The 16,369-nt window shown below is 41.7% G+C and overlaps 1 long non-coding RNA gene across 1 annotated transcript in view; it reads right to left on the reverse strand.

Moving 5' to 3' along the window:
- The window catches only part of LOC141276410 (uncharacterized), a 51,545-nt gene extending 45,900 nt beyond the window's left edge, over positions 1-5,645 (reverse strand). Inside the window, exons 1-2 of the long non-coding RNA XR_012325911.1 lie at positions 5,503-5,645; positions 4,711-4,773 (exon numbers count right to left, since the gene is read on the reverse strand). This is a non-coding gene — a long non-coding RNA (uncharacterized lncRNA). The remainder of the gene's footprint in view (positions 1-4,710; positions 4,774-5,502) is intronic.
- Positions 5,646-16,369: the final 10,724 nt, after the last annotated feature.

Consider the following 16,369-nt stretch of genomic DNA (forward strand, 5'->3'; position numbering starts at 1 on the left):
TCGAGGACCTTCCCGCTGTGCTGCATTTTAGCCTCCTAGGAATTAAAGCTATTGGAGGCCGGTGGACAGTTCCTTTTCCTTGATAAATGACTAGGAAAGTAAATAATATTCAGGCTCACCCACCTCGAAGGCAGCTGTTCTTAGGATTAATTGGAAGGTTGGCCTGTTTAAGCCTCCCATATTTCTTTGGTAAAGAAAAAAGTCACAAAATCATGTGACCTTCATATTTGGTTCACGACTAGAAACAAATCTTCACTGGCTGCTGTTTCCAAGAATTTGTGGGGACATGAAGCAGTGGCCATGTTTACAGGGCACTAAATTGTGTGATTAAAAAACATGCTTGGACGGTCGGGGCAGAAAAACTCGATGCCAGCGTGGATTTGCAGCCAGGATTCTGCATGTGGCTGTTCTGCCCAGGCCTGGCCTCAGAGGCAGGGATGCGGGAGACAAACCCAGAGGGCAGAGACGCCTGAGAAAGGTGTCTGCAAAGTGGGGAGGAAAGTTAAGGAGGAGCCATAGAGACTCAGTAATTCTGAGACTCTGAGTCCACCCGCTTTTTCAGAGACAGGGAAACTGAGGCACAGAGGGGAGTAACTTTCCCAAGATCCCTCGTTGTTTGTTTATTTGTTTGTTTGTTTGTTAAACAAGCTGGCTTTATTAACTTCATTGGCATATTTTCTTTCTGGCGACTGTGCATAATTTGCGGGATCTTAGTTCTGTGACCAGGGATTGAACCCACACCCTTGGCAGTGAAAGAGCAGGGTCCTAACCACTGGACCGCCAGGGAATTCCCCAGATCTTTTGTTGTTTGGAATGACCATTCTCCTACATTTGTGGTAAATTACAAACTGACCCAGGGTCACTCCACTTTCCCCTTTCTAACTCCCTCCCCCAAACACCAGGGACACGCACACGCCAATACACATACACACACACACACACAACCACACACACACACACACACAGAGTGAAAACAAAATGAACGACGTGTGGTCGAGAGAAGATACACAGAACTGAAGTGAATCAGCAATGGCACACTGATTGGCATCACTGGGCCTTGCATGACCTTGTATCTTTTGTTTATTTTTTTTTGTTTAAAATCATAAAGAACTTCCATGACCCTACCATCTAAGCCAGGAACTAGAACATATCCAGTTAAATAATATTTCTCTTCTGTTCCTCACATATATCAACCTCCTACCTCCCCTCTCCCACCAGAGGTAACCAACATCCTAAATTTCATATTCCTTACTATGTTACATTTATATATACACATAACAAGGTATCATTTAGTTTTCTTAACCTTTAACTCCATGTTAGTATCATACTCTATGTGTCAGATGTACTTTTTCTGTCCACAATCACACTATTATTATTTATCCAGATTGTCTGTCATTGAAGTTCATTCATTTTCACTGTTATGTAATATTCTCTTACAGTTTATTCTTTTACAGTTTATCAATTCATTCTCCTGTCAATAGACTCATGGGTTACTTGATCTTTTTATTAGAAAGAGTACTTCTATGAATATTCTGATACATATCTTGTACACATCTGCAAGACTTTCTCTTACGTGTATGCCTAGGAGATAATTGTTTGGTGCTAATGTACGTGAATGTTCAAATTTATGAAAAATCACAAATTGCTTTTCAAAATGATTATAGCAGTTTACATTTCCACAGCAAAGAAGCAGGAACACCATTGACCCATATTCCTTCCAAAACAGAAATGTCCAACTTCTTCAATTTTGCCACTCAAATGGATACAAAATGGTATCTCATATTGGTCTTGATTTCTACCTTCAGATGTTTGTTCATCAGATATGTGTCCTCGTCTGTGAAACTTCTGTGCCTTTGCCCAGATTTATTGGGTGGATTTTCCATATTGATTTCAGGAGTTCTTTTTTGTTTTGTTTTAATTTATTTATTTTTGGCTGTGTTGGGTCTTCACTGCTGCACGTGGGCTTTCTCTAGTTGTAGCGAGCGGGGGCTACACTTTGTTGCGGCTTGCAGGCTTCTCCTTGCGGTGGCTTCTCTTGCTGTGGAGCACAGGCTCTAGGCGCCTGGGCTTCAGTAGTTGCGGCAAGCGGGCTCAGTAGTTCTGGCTTGCAGGCTCTAGAGCGCAGGCTCAGTAGTTGTGGCGCAGGGGCTTGGTTGCTCTGCAGCATGTGGGATCTTCCCAAACCAGGGCTCGAACCCGTGCCCCCTGCATTGGCAGGCGGATTCTTAACCACTGTGCCACCAGGGAAGTCCCAGATTTCAGGAGTTCTTAATACTAGGATTTTGTCAGTTATTGATGTTGCAGGTTTCATCTCCTAGCTTGTAGCTTGTCTTTTCACTTCTTTTATGGTGTCTTTTGAGGATCAGAACTTCTTAATTTTAATGTAGTGTAATTTATCAGTCTTTAATTTCACGTTGGTATATTGGACTTTACTTCTCAAACCACTGCCAATTCTGCAACACAGTTTACAGTTCACACTCCTTATCTTTTCTGTACCCCATAAACCTGGTGAGCAAGATTTAACATTTCCTCGTTTTACAGATGAGGAACCTAAGTCTTGACGGTCAGTAGGTCACAAAGCCAAGAAGCAGCTGTGTGAGGACCGGGGCTCGAGTCCTGAATCCCCAGTTTAGTTCCACAGCCCTGCACTGCCTCTCTGCGCTATGTCAGGAATTCAGCCAGCCATCCTAACAGCAAACGCTTCCTTTAGGGTCTGATGTGCATTCCACATAGTGCTAAGCCCTAGAGACAGAGAGATAAGCAGAATGTCATCTCTACGCTTGCAAAGCTTGTATCCGAGGGAATGTGCCTAGAGAAGGTTTTTTATGAGACATCTGAGCTTGGCCTTGAAGGAGAGTAGTCTTTTTCAAAGTGTGGGCCTTTAGAATGGGTGGGATTGTTCTAGGAGAAGGAAACAGCATGAGCAAAGGCACGGAGGCAGGCAGGAGCATGGTGAGGGGCTGAGCTGTCCCATCTGGGGCAGGGCAGGGGAAGGAGTGGGAAAAGAAGCTGGGCCCCAAGACAAAGGTCAGATTGTGAAGAACCCTGTGGGCTTCCCTAACTAGCAGGAACTTCACCCTGTAGGCAATACATCTTTGACTTTGAAGCTCTGAGATCTGGCTTGCAAAGCCACTCTGTCCTCTAATATTGCTTCCAAGATCTCCTTCTCGAAGATTTCCACCTGCCAGGTAGGGCATTCCTTTCACTGGTCCTCTGAGTCCAAGGGTTTTCTTCTCAGTGTTGCATCCTGAGATTTGGTGAGGAAAGCTTTTATTCTTGCTTATCAAGTAATGCATAGAATTCCGTCCTTTCTGCCCTACTGCCATCGTCATCCAATGGATGCTGGCCCAGAGTGTTGACCTGAAGGCATGGCGGAGCACAGGGTAAGATGGGCAGAGCACAGGCTTGGGTTTGATTTTCAGCGTTGCTACTAACCATGTGACCAGGGCATGTTTCTTCATCTCTCTGAGACAATTTTGCAGGTCGTCATGAGAATTTAAGGACATATTGAACACGCTTAAAGCCAAGGAAACATCCAACAGATGTCAGTTGACTCTTATGTCAGTTGACTCTTATGACTCTTATGACTCTTATGTCAGTTGACTTATGTCAGTTGACATAAGTCCTACATCACACCCCTGAGGCCATGCAATCTAGACAGAGAAAGAGCGCCCCTACTGAAACCAAACCAAGTAAACTAGAAATCAGGGCAGGTAGTGCCCAGACTGGGAGAGTGCCCAACTAAGTGGAAACAGGAGAAGATGAGGCAAAAGGCACTTATTCTCCTGAACATATGGAATAGTTTCAAAATTTTATATCTAATAAGCCACAAAGCAAGACTCAAGAAATTCCAGAAGAATCTATTTTGAACACTGAGTGGAAGTGTCCACACAGAGCAGTTCTGCCTTTGCTTCTGGTGTGCACCCCCAAAAGTTTCAATGGCCAGGACCCAGTTTTATGTTGGTTTTTTTCAGCTTGGGATTCCCATAACATGCATGTGCTAAGCATGTGGCTGCTACATCTGCGGATGTCATGGGATTTCTTCCAGAAAACTCCTCCATCCCCCAACTCACAGCCACTAGCAGAAAGCAACCTTCTAGCATCTCTCATGGGGTGGGATTTATCTTATTCAGGATCCTCTAATTCTTCTCTCTTGAAGATTAGCAGTACCGAAGGGAACTTACATAATTTTCTAGATTCCTCTTCTTTCTCTATAACATTCTGGGGACCTGGGGGAGGGTGGGAAGCCATGGGCCAGAGCTATCCCAAGATGTGCCAAGAATCTTCTGTTTCCTTCCTTAGACCTGCCTGTCAGAGCATAAAACATCACATTTTACCCCTTTCTGAATTTGATTACTTTGCTGCTGAATCTTTCTTGGCTGTTACAACTTTTGTTTCTTCAGTTGGTCATCAAGAGGGGGGTTTTGCAATCCACCTTCATCTCACCATCATTGCCTGAAAGTCTCTGTATCATCAGGAAATTGTTAAGAAACTTCTCTATGCTCTAGCCTGTGCCAACTTTGCTGGAAATAAAGGATAATTAGACAAGATCTATCCCCAGGAGCTTATGTTAATCTAGTTGTTAGGTTATGAAGATGTGGTCAGAAGCTACAGTAATAGGACTTAATAAACAGAAATAAAGACTAGTGTCCTAGGGAAAAGTCATAAACTACACCCATCCAGATAGTATCATAATAATCAGCATTGTACCTCATGAATTTCAAAATGCGTTCATGTTCATGATCTTGTCTGAGCCTCACCTACTCCAGCGACCTGGGCAGGATAAGAGAAAAGACAAGTGGCTTGCCCGAAGCCAGAGTCAAAGATGTAAGGATGGGGGTAAGGGCTGAAAGGAAATGAGACTATCACACTCATAAAAATGCATCATGAGCTGAACCACAGAAACCAATACAAGAAAAGGCTGAGTCACACAAACTTAAACTGAGTAAATTATTAGTTCATCAAATAAAATTTCACAAAATGGATTTTTATTTTTTAAAGAGTAAGTTCTACTATTCTCAATATACTTTCCCAATGCCTACAAATTGATTTATATACAAGAGTTTCATTGGTTGCATAAATGTGGCTTCTGTATGTTTCAAAGCAAGAGAAGCTCTGGGATGTCTCAGTGGCAGAACAGGTCCTAGAAGCCCCAGGGGCTTCTCACTCTAGCTCAAATATAACTGATCAGAGGATAAGCAGGGAAGAAGAGACAGTATAGGACTTTGGGGTTCAAATTCCAATTTACCGTCTTTGAAGTAGGCATGACACATTCAGAATTGTAAGGAATATTTAAACTACAGACTGCTTGGGACATAGTAGATGCTCAATTTTTAAAAGTACTTTGGATATGGAGGTATCCAATTTTCATCCTTTTTACTTTTTTTCACAAATATTTATTGAGAGTACTAGCCACGTGCTGCACACCATGCTTATTATGTATTGTCTAATTTAATCTTGTCCTTTTCCTCATAATGCTACTTGTGCTAGGAATTGACATACCATTTTCACAGATGAGGAAAATAGAGGCTCAGAGGCTTTGTGTGACTCGCCCAAGGTTGGGGAAGTGTTGTGTGACAGGGCTGGTTTCCAGTGCAGGCCTGTCAGACTCCAAAGACTTCACGCACACCTAGTACCATGTTCTTGCCTCTGTAATATATGTAAGAAGAAGAATAGCAAACCCTTAGCATCTACAATGTGTCTGGATCTGTTCCAAGAGATTTACTATTTAATTTAAATTTGCATATTTAATTAACATTTAAAACTCATTTAATCTGTACACAGCCCTTTGAGGTAGGTACCATTATTATCCCATTTTACCGATGAAAAAAAAATGTGAGCTACAGAGAAATTGAGTAACTCAATGTAGGTCCCGTAATCTGCCTCTAATTATCTGAAGGAACAGTATATGGCAGACCTGATATGTACACCCAGCTTGGGGACAAGAAGGCCATGACCCATATGTGATTTAGCTCCAACGGAGAGGAATGAACACAAGGGCTCCCCAAAACCTTTCCCCTCTCTGGATCTTATTGCTCCAGTTTTAACTAAGATAGACAAGACTAAATGTTAGGCTGCTTTTATCCATGCAGAGCTTTTTCTCTTTGATGAGAAGGAAGCTAAACTCTAATTTGCTCTCTTTTGAACACAAAATTTGACTTCAATTAACCAAAATTTTTCTTACTTTGCATTTTTTACAGAGATCCTCTTTGTTGTTGAGAAACTCACCAATGGCTAAGTATATTCAGGTGCAGAAAATCCCACTGAGACTTGGGGTTCTTGTGAGTCACCTCTCTTCACGTCCCTGCTGTATTACTTTCCCTATCCATGGAGTGGTCATAGGACCCAAAGGGAGAGGCCATCTGGGTCCAACCTCCATTACATCATCCTGATGGAATGTGGATACAGGGTTTGCAGGGACTTTCTGTTTAAGTCTTGTTTCATTTAAGTTGATATCATTCTTAGAGTTTTAAATCGCATCCACAGTTGCTTGGAATCCAGGCTTCAGTTGGATTATTGAAGGGCGGCAGCAAATGTGTCCTCCTAAAGCTGAACTCAGCAGATGGTTAAACCAAAGCCATCCTGCCCCAAGGCTCAAAGCGAATCTCTCAGTTCATTACACTTTAAAGACTGCTGGCAGTCAGCAGCCTTTAGATTTATGTAACCTAAGTTGTATACCGTAAAAGCACGTGCTAGTTATATAACAGATGTTCATGCGAATTGGTTAAAATAGGGCAGGTAAAGGATCATACACCATGATCAAGTGGGGTTTATCCCAGGAATGCAAGGATTCTCCAATATATGCAAATCAATCAATGTGATACACCATATTAACAAATTGAAGGAGAAAAACCATATGATCATCTCAATAGATGCAGAGAAAGCTTTCAACAAAATTCAACACCCATTTATAATAAAAACCCTCCAGAAAGTAGGCATAGAGGGAACTTTCCTCAACATAATAAAGGCCATATATGACAAACCCACAGCCAACATTGTCTTCAATGGTGAAAAACTGAAACCATTCCCACTAAGATCAGGAACAAGACAAGGTTATCCACTATCACCATTATTATTCAACATAGTTTTGGAAGTTTTAGCCACAGCAATCAAAGAAGAAAAAGAAAGAAAAGGAATCGAAATCGGAAAAGAAGTAAAGCTGTCACTGTTTGCAGATCACATGATACTATACATAGAGAATCCTAAAGATGCTACCAGAAAACTACTAGAGCTAATCAATGAATTTGGTAAAGTAGCAGGATACAAAATTAACGCACAGAAATCTCTTGCATTCCTATACACTAATGATGAAAAATCTGAAAGGGAAATTAAGAAAACACTCCCATTTACCATTGGAACAAAAAGAATAAAATATCTAGGAATAAATATCTAGGAATAAACCTACCTAAGGAGACAAAAGACCTGTATGCAGAAAATTATAAGACACTGATGAAAGAAATTAAAGATGATACAAAGAGATGGAGAGATATACCATGTTCTTGGATTGGAAGAATCAACATTGTGAAAATGACTATGCTACCCAAAGCAATCTACAGATTCAATGCAATTCCTATCAAATGACCAACGGCATTTTTCACAGAACTAGAACAAAAAATTTCACAATTTGTATGGAAACACAAAAGACCCCGAACAGCCAAAGCAATCTTGAGAAAGAAAAACGGAGCGGGAGGAATCAGGCTCCCTGACTTCAGACTATACTACAAAGCTACAGTAGTCAAGACAGTATGGTACTGGCACAGAAACAGAAATAGAGATCAATGGAACAGGATAGAAAGTCCAGAGATAAACCCAGGAGAAAAGACAGCCTCTTCAATAAGTGGTGCTGGCAAAACTGGACAGCTACATGTAAAAGAATGAAATTAGAACACTCCCTAACACCATACACAAAAATAAACTCAAAATGGATTAAAGACCTAAATGTAAGGCCAGACACTATAAAACTCTTAGAGGAAAACATAGGCAGAACACTCTATGATATAAATCACAGCAAGATCCTTTTTGACCCACCTCCTAGAGAAATGGAAATAAAAACAAAAGCAAATGAAACTCCAAAGCTTTTGCACAGCAAAGGAAACCATAAACAAGATGAGAAGACAACCCTCAGAATGGGAGAAAATATTTGCAAATGAAGCAACTGACAAAGGATTAATCTCCAAAATTTACAAGCAGCTCATGCAGCTCAATATCAAAAAAACAAACAACCCAATCCAAAAATGGGCAGAAGACCTAAATAGACATTTCTCCAAAGAAGGTACACAGATTGCCAACAAACACATGAAAGAATGTTCAACATCACTAATCATTAGAGAAATGCAAATCAAAACTACAATGAGATATCATCTCACACCGGTCAGAATGGCCATTATCAAAAAATCTACAAACAATAATTGCTAGAGAGGGTGTGGAGAAAAGGGAACCCTCTTGCACTGTTGGTGGGAATGTAAATTGATACGGCCACTACAGAGAACAGTGTGAAGGTTCCTTAAAAAACTAAAAATAGAACTACCATATGACCCAGCAATCCCACTACTGGGTATATCCCCTGAGAAAACCATAATTCAAAAAGAGTCATGTACCACAATGTTCATTTCAGCTCTATTTGCAATAGCCAGGACATGGAAGCAACCTAAGTGTCCATCAACAGATGAATGGATAAAGAAGATGTGGCACATATATACAATGAAATATTCCTCAGCCATAAAAAGAAACGAAATTGAGTCATTTGTAGTGAGGTGGATGGACCTAGAGTCTGTCATACAGAGTGAAGTAAGTCAGAAAGAGAAAAACAAATACCGTACACTAACACATATATATGGAATCTAAGAAAAAAAAAAAGGTCATGAAGAACCTAGGGGCAAGACGGGAATAAAGACACAGACCTACTAGAGAATGGACTTGAGGATATGGGGAGGGGGAAGGGTAAGCTGGGACAAAGTGCGAGAGTGGCATGGACATATATACACTACCAAACGTAAAACAGAGAGCTAGTGGGAAGCAGCCGCATAGCACAGGGAGATCAGCTCGGTGCTTTGTGACCACCTAGAGGCGTAGGATAGGGAGGGGGGGAGGGAGGGAGACGCAAGAAGGAAGAGATATGGGGACATATGTACATACATAACTGATTCACTTTGTTATAAAGCAGAAACTAACACACCATTGTAAAGCAATTATACTCCAATAAGGATGTTTTTAAAAAAAGAAAGATTTGAAGATGCTGCTGGCTTTGAAAATGCAGGAGGGGGCCATGAGGCAAGGAATATGATTGGCCTCTAGAAGCTTGAAGGGGAAAGGGACTGGATTCTCATTAAAAAAAAAAAAAAAATAGGGCAGGTAAATTAGATGTTGAAAATCAGAACCCAAAGGTTCCCAATAGCTTTAAATATATGTTGTTTACAGTCATAATGAGGGTATAATTTGGGTTTTTTTTCCCCTATGCTCTCCAATAACAACAGACATGATTAAGTGTCTACAAAATGCCAGTCGCTTCTGCCCTGTGGCTTGGCTTTGGAGTTGGTCAGACTGCTTGATCTATGACATTCTGCAAGCTTCCCTGCCGTGGTTCACCCATCCATCAAACAGAGGTAGTCATGCCCACCTCACCAAGTCAACATGAGAATTAAATGAAAAACATGGCCAAGTGCCTGGCAGGAAGTGGGTACCCAAGGAAGGATGGCTTCCTAGCCCACTGCCCTTATCTGATTTTATTTACTCCTCCGGGCCAGCCGGGGAGCTTGGTATGATTATAATCCCTGTGTAGCAGGTGAGGAGGCTGGAGCCCACTGCCAACCTGACATTGCCCTTCAGCAGAGGAGGGTCTTCAGTGCAGAACTCCTTAGAGGCGCATCTTTGCTTTGCACAGGTTATCCCACCGGCAGCTCATGCAGGTCTTCTGACTTCTCTGCTCTTCCTTCTGGCTGCCTGCCAGCTGACACTTTCCTGCTAATTAGCACCTCAACCATGGTACAGCAGGGGGAATCCAGAAGGGTGAGCCTCAGTGGTTAGCAGCTGAACTGTGTGGTTTAAGAGCTTCCGGGGAAAGGTTTTTTTTTTTAAGTTTGATAAAAGAAGGAGTGTCACATCTCAGTGGTGACATGAGCATTTTAAATTATATCTGGAGTTCGGTTGTCTTTGATCCCGGCCTCCCACTAATAGGTAACTGAAAGTGGATCGTTATATTTAAGAAGGGTTCTGATCTTCAGGGAGATTAAAGTTCATTTGTATGCTGAGGCGTTGAGCACCCTTCTCAAAATCATATCGGAGCTCCTCTTCACCCTAGCCATTACCAGCAAACTGCTTACTCTCTGCGTTTATGCTGTCTTTCATTGGCAAAGAGTTTGATGTGCAATAGTGTTCATTCTTTGCTGAGATGAAACGGCTGGCATTCTGTACCCAGAAAAGCAGTGGATGCAAAGACATTAGATCAGTCACTGGGAATCCAAGGTCAGGTTCCTACATCCGTACTCAGGCAAATTCATGTTAACCCAGGCCGAGAATCCACTGATGGGAGAGTTAGCATCCCTTTTTGAACCTGATTTCCGATGGAGGTGAGAGAAATCACTTGAGAGACCCCATAACTCGGATTTAAAAATCCAGTAAAACTTCTGCATTCACTCCCAACACGTAGCCTACACTCACCTTTGGTTTTCAGCTAAGTCTTTACACACCTCCTTGCATAACAGAGTGAACTAAATTCACACGGGCTACAAAACTTGTAAAAATCAACCCTGCAAAAATACGGAGAAGCAGTACTATCCCAAAGACATTCTAGAAAACAGTTGGGCAAAACGAGGCAAAGGTCTTTAAAATGCTCATAACCTTTGATTTAATAATTGCACTTCTTAAAGTCCAGTCTTATGAAACAATTTATGAATGCAAATAAATATATTTCTTGCAGTGTTTGCATAGATGATGGACAAAATTGGAAAAGGTGAATGCTCCCCAAATGGGCACGGTTAAATCCATCTATTCAATACATATTTATTGTGCAGCTACTTGGTACAAAAACTCTTGCAGGTAGTTCTTCCCCGGTAATAGGAGAGAGGGGAGAGGGTATGGGCACAGGTGTCCTAGGGTGGGTGAGGGTAGCAGAGGTAGCTGGGGAAGTTTTTTTCAGGTTGCTGAAATAATTTGTGGTAGAACCCCACCAATTCATTAGTCCATAGCCCCTAAAAACCATCTTCATTAAAAAATTTCAGTGAGAGGAAGAAAGGCTTAGAATACAATGTCACATGAAAAGCCATCATACATACGTGTGTGTGTGTGTGCTGTGTGTGTCTGCAGATCTGAAGTCCTTGGGGATGAAGTGTACTGGTGTCTACAACTAACTAGGAATAAGGAAATAAGGTAGACTGATGAATAGATAGAGGGATAGATAGATAGAGAGATGGGCTAAAGCAAATACAGCAAAATGATAACGAGAAAATCTAGATGGTAACTATATGAGTGTTCACCATACAATTCTTTCAACTTTTCTGTATGTTTGAAAGTTTTTGTAACATAAAATCAAGGAAAAACATGTTTTTATGTACACGTCCACACAAACATGTATATGTACGAAAATGTTCAAAGCAGTCATCTTTCGGTGGTGACAACTGAGTGGTATTTTAATTCTGTTTTATACATTTCTATACATTACCCACACCATGAGGCCCTGATGCCAACTTGTCAGTGAGAATTTAATCTCCCTGAAGTGGCCCCCGCTGCTTCCAGATGCTTCCTTGACTGTACTCTGGGATAAAGTCCTCTGTTTCTTCTCCGGCGCCCCTGTCGGGTGGCCTCTGCAAAAGCTCACTCTGTGACAGCCCCTCGTTCCTGGGTGCAGGTGGCCTCTTCTACCTGAACCTGCTTCGGCCACCTCCCTCTGCCTCAAGGGGGAGGACCTCACTCAGCTTCCCCAGGTCTGCCACATGCTACCTGGGGCACAGGCCCGTGTTCTGTTCCCCACGGTGCCCCTACAATACCTGCACTCAAATCTCAGCTCCAACACCTACCGGCTGTGGGTCCCTCAGCTAGCTGCTTACCCTCTCTGGGCTTTTGTTTCCTAACCTGCAAAACTGGGAAAATATTAGTACCTAACTCTTAACGTTATTGTGAGGACAAAATGAGTTCCCATCTAGTATTCAGAATAGTACCTGGAATGTAATGGGCACTAGGTGAGTGTATTATTATCATCAATATCATTACCATTACTAGTATTGCCGCCATACTACAATCACCACCAAACCCAGACTGCAATGTGCAAGAAGATATGGTACATTCTGAGACAAAGGAGGGGAAATGTTGTGGACAGAATCATTTATAATACTGCCTCAGGTCCAGGGTCAACTGAGCATCCCTTCCAGGCCAGATCCCAGGTGCCTGGCTTCCGTCTGACCCAACAGGACAGTGGCAGGTCCCCCACCACTAAATCACACCATACTTCTCTGTGCCACAGAGACTGACCACTGACGTCAGGGAATTTGTTCCAGAAGAGGCAACTTACAAAACATGATAAGGCCCCTCCCCTGAGTCCTCCTTTCTTGCTCCAAGATTTACGTCTTCTGGGAATAATGGAAAACTGGGACATTCACTCAATGGCAAACCCTTCCCTACGCGCTGGGGTTCAGTCTGGCCTCAAAGCCTTCAAAAGACAATCACAAAGTAGTTGGACGTAGATGTCTTTCCCAAAGTCACTGCTATTCAGTCTTACTGTGGTCATCACGTTAAATATATTTTCCAAATTCGATGCAATTAATGGGTACCGCTCTCATAATGAAAAGAAGATGGTGGTTGGGAACTTTCTTAATATTGCTGTTAAGCTGTAGGATTCTGCAGGGCGCCACGAAATCAAACAGATTCGTATTGCAAAGTCTGTAAGTGGTCACTGGTTAGCCTGACGGTGTTTGTCTAACGAGCTGCACTAGGACGTTCCCACTCCTAGGAAATACTTGTCAGAAGTCATAGATGTTGTTTTTCTGAGATGTAAAAACAACAGCACTTTGTTATTTTTATCAAGCCTATCTTTGTTGGGCCTATCAGAGTCAATAATTTGAACTGGGGCAAAAATAAGAGACTGCTTGTGTATTCAAAATTTACACGCTCAAAATCTTAACCTTTACACGCTCAAAATCTTAACCTTTTGCCAAAAAATTTTTTTAAAAAGTAGAAGAGAATCGTGGGTTTCTAGCACAGGAATGTCATTCAAACCCTCAAATTCAAAATAACTTACAAGTTTCCAAGTTCCACTTCTCTTTCCAAGTAAACAGAGATATCTTTTTCTACATTGTTTCCACCCAACTTTTGCAACATGCCTAGCAAATTTCTCAAATATAACATATTTTATGTGTTTCCAGGTGTTGAGAAATGCCAGGAAACCAACCCAAGGAGTAAAAAGAATTCATAGACCTGGTTGGTGAGAAAGAATAACTAATGAACTTTCTACCTTCCAGCAAATGTAAAACTCTTCGTAACTCTTCAGGTACCAGTTTAAAAGCCATCAAAACTGTCTTATTTAGTTATTGCAGGAGTGAAGCTTGCATGTGTGAGCAAAGAATTGCATTTATCTTCATGAATATACAAACGAGTGCATTACGTGACTCCACCAGTGGCTTACCTCTCAGCAGAGACAACGTTCTGGAATCAAACAAAAAGCCTGGTATGTGAGGGCTAGAAGGGCCCCAGAGGATCATTTCATCAAAGCCCAGAGAGGTGACGAGATCACCCTAGTTCACACAGCAAGCTGGTCCCAGTGGGGGCTGCCATCTTGGCCTCCTTCCCCCGCAGCAGGACCTCTTTACTGCATTGGGCAGTTAGCACTCAAACACTGAGAGGAGAAATACCTACAGATTCCTTTTCCCATCCATCGTCCTCATGGAATATAATTTGGTAAAGTGAGAAGACTGCAGGCTTTGGAACCAGCCCTACAAGGTCCAAATACAATTCTACCATTTACTGCAAACCTCTGATAACACGAAGAGTTGATTTATCTTCCAGTGAGAATGTGAGTGAGATGTACACGGAGCCAGCAAAGTACCTGCATGTACAAGGTTCTCAGCGGAAGTAGGATGATTATTATCTGTCTATCAACAAATACATACACTAGATATTTATTAAATAAATTGGACAAACCAGATATGTACATTTGATATATAGAGAGATATATACCCTAGTATGTATGTGTATGTATAAATAGATGAGTATGTACAGATATAGATAGACGTTACCAATGCCTAAAATTCCTATACTCCTCTAGTCTTGTCACATAGAGATTAAAAAGCTAACAGACTCTTGCAAGGTAACCTAAGTCACTCAATATCTCCTTGGAGAATCTTTGAAATTTCTCAACATTGGGTCAGACTAAAGTTACAGGAAATGCTGACAGAACATACCCTTGCAAACAGTATCCTGACAGCGACAAGAAGGTAAAATACTGCAAAGAGGGGACGAAAGGAAGGTGAAGAGAGGAGAGAAAGGGCAGGAGGAAAAAGAGTGAGCAGAAAGTTCTTGAGTTGAAGGATGAGGTGAAAGGGTGTCCACAAACCTGCCAGTCGCCCAGGAGGCAGCCAGCTGGCATGGCCCATGGACCTCATTTTCAACGCCAAGACCAACCAACTCTTATCCCAATTCTACAGTTTTTTGAACCCTTAAAAGAGTCTGTTCATCCATCCATTCATTCATACAATAAACGTCCTCGATTTTGAGGGCATTCTGAAATAATGAAACATCATAAAGGAGAAGTCAAAGAATCTTTGTCACCCAAATAATTTTACAGAATTAATACTGAATTTTTTTCTACTCCATGACTACCATTGCTTCCAACCTACTATTCTCCCAGTCCCTGTATTCTGGTTACTAATTCTGTAATCAAATGCAGAGATCCAATCTCCATAATGTAACATGCATTCTCTACAAAGCACCCAAATATTGGCTGAGAACTACTTTTACCACCCTGGACCCCAAAAAAGCATCTAACAGAAGATGGATAATCAGGTGTCCTATACAAGTCAACTCTCTTCTGCAGATTAAGAACTGGTAGGAATTCAAACCAATGCATGCCTTACAAATATCACTCCAGGAGATTCTTTTCTTGTATGTATATGTCAAACCCGAATGGAGTAAGACATTGGAAAATGAGCTGTTCATAACCCCGCCTTCATTTATGTCTTTTTACTCATTTCTGGTTGACCCCCTACCCGCCACCCTTACGATCTATGTCTATACATGTCCAAATCGTCCACAGGCCCCAAGGCCCAGCTCAGATACCACCTTCTCCAGGAAGCCTCCCGTGTCTGCCCCCAGCAGGAGATGATTTTGTTTTCCTTACAAGTCCCAGAGAGCACTTCACCTCATACTTTTCTTGTGGAATTGTTCATTTCCAAGCTTTTATGATAGTTATCAATAAACCCATCTTCTATCTCCTGGGAGCCGCTTGCAGGCCACCATTCCTCACCCTCCCACCACCTCTCTCATCACCATCTAACCTACACTTTGCTGCTTTTTATCTGACCTTGAATTGTCCTTCCACAGGGAATTTCTTTACATCTATCGCCTGTCCTAACCTCTTCCCACCCAAAGTGCTTTCCCGGTAATGTTTATAATCATCACTGCCTTTCTAATCGCCCCACAATCCACGAGCTCTTTAATGACAATGGCTGTGACTTGCGTCTGTGCCCCTAGTTTAGGAACGCGGGAAGCTTTTGTTGCATACGTGCACAGCCACATCCAGTTTCCCCAAATTGTTCCCAACCCAAAAGCACAGCTCTAGAATCTGACTGCCTGCATTCTCACCCCAGGTCTATCACTTGCTAGCTCTATAAGCTTGGGCAAGTTTTTCAACCTCTCGGATATCTCAGTTCCTTCACCTGTAAACTAGTGACAATAATAATACTTCTTTTACAGGATTATTTTGAGAATTGAATTAGATTGTCTATTTTAAATGCTTGGTATATTTTTGAAACATGGTAAGCAATTAATTATTTCAATATATGTTTTTGAACAAGTGAAGGAATAAATGCTTCTTGTTCCCAGAAACATATAGACTATAGGACACCTTTATTACACCTTCTCCCTACAGAGATTAAGAGCTATATTTTGAGAAAATTCACTCTCAAATTATATTCTCTGCTGAAAGCAAGCTCTGATGTGTCAACAAGACTCCAAGCAATGGCTGGAGAGTGTCCTATTTAAGATGCTGTGTCCATTTATGAAATTTCACACCCAGTAGATTTACATCTTCGGAGAAGCAAAAATAAATGGGGTGACTTCATGACCGTATCCCAAGCAGGTGACTGAACCCTTTCTTGGATCTTATTAGGGCGGCCTCTAGAAGTCTTTCTTGAAACACAGACTTTATATTCCATTTTATCTTTAG

The sequence above is a fragment of the Tursiops truncatus genome, chromosome 14 (genome assembly GCF_011762595.2).
Source record: "Tursiops truncatus isolate mTurTru1 chromosome 14, mTurTru1.mat.Y, whole genome shotgun sequence".
Lineage (NCBI taxonomy): Eukaryota > Metazoa > Chordata > Mammalia > Artiodactyla > Delphinidae > Tursiops > Tursiops truncatus.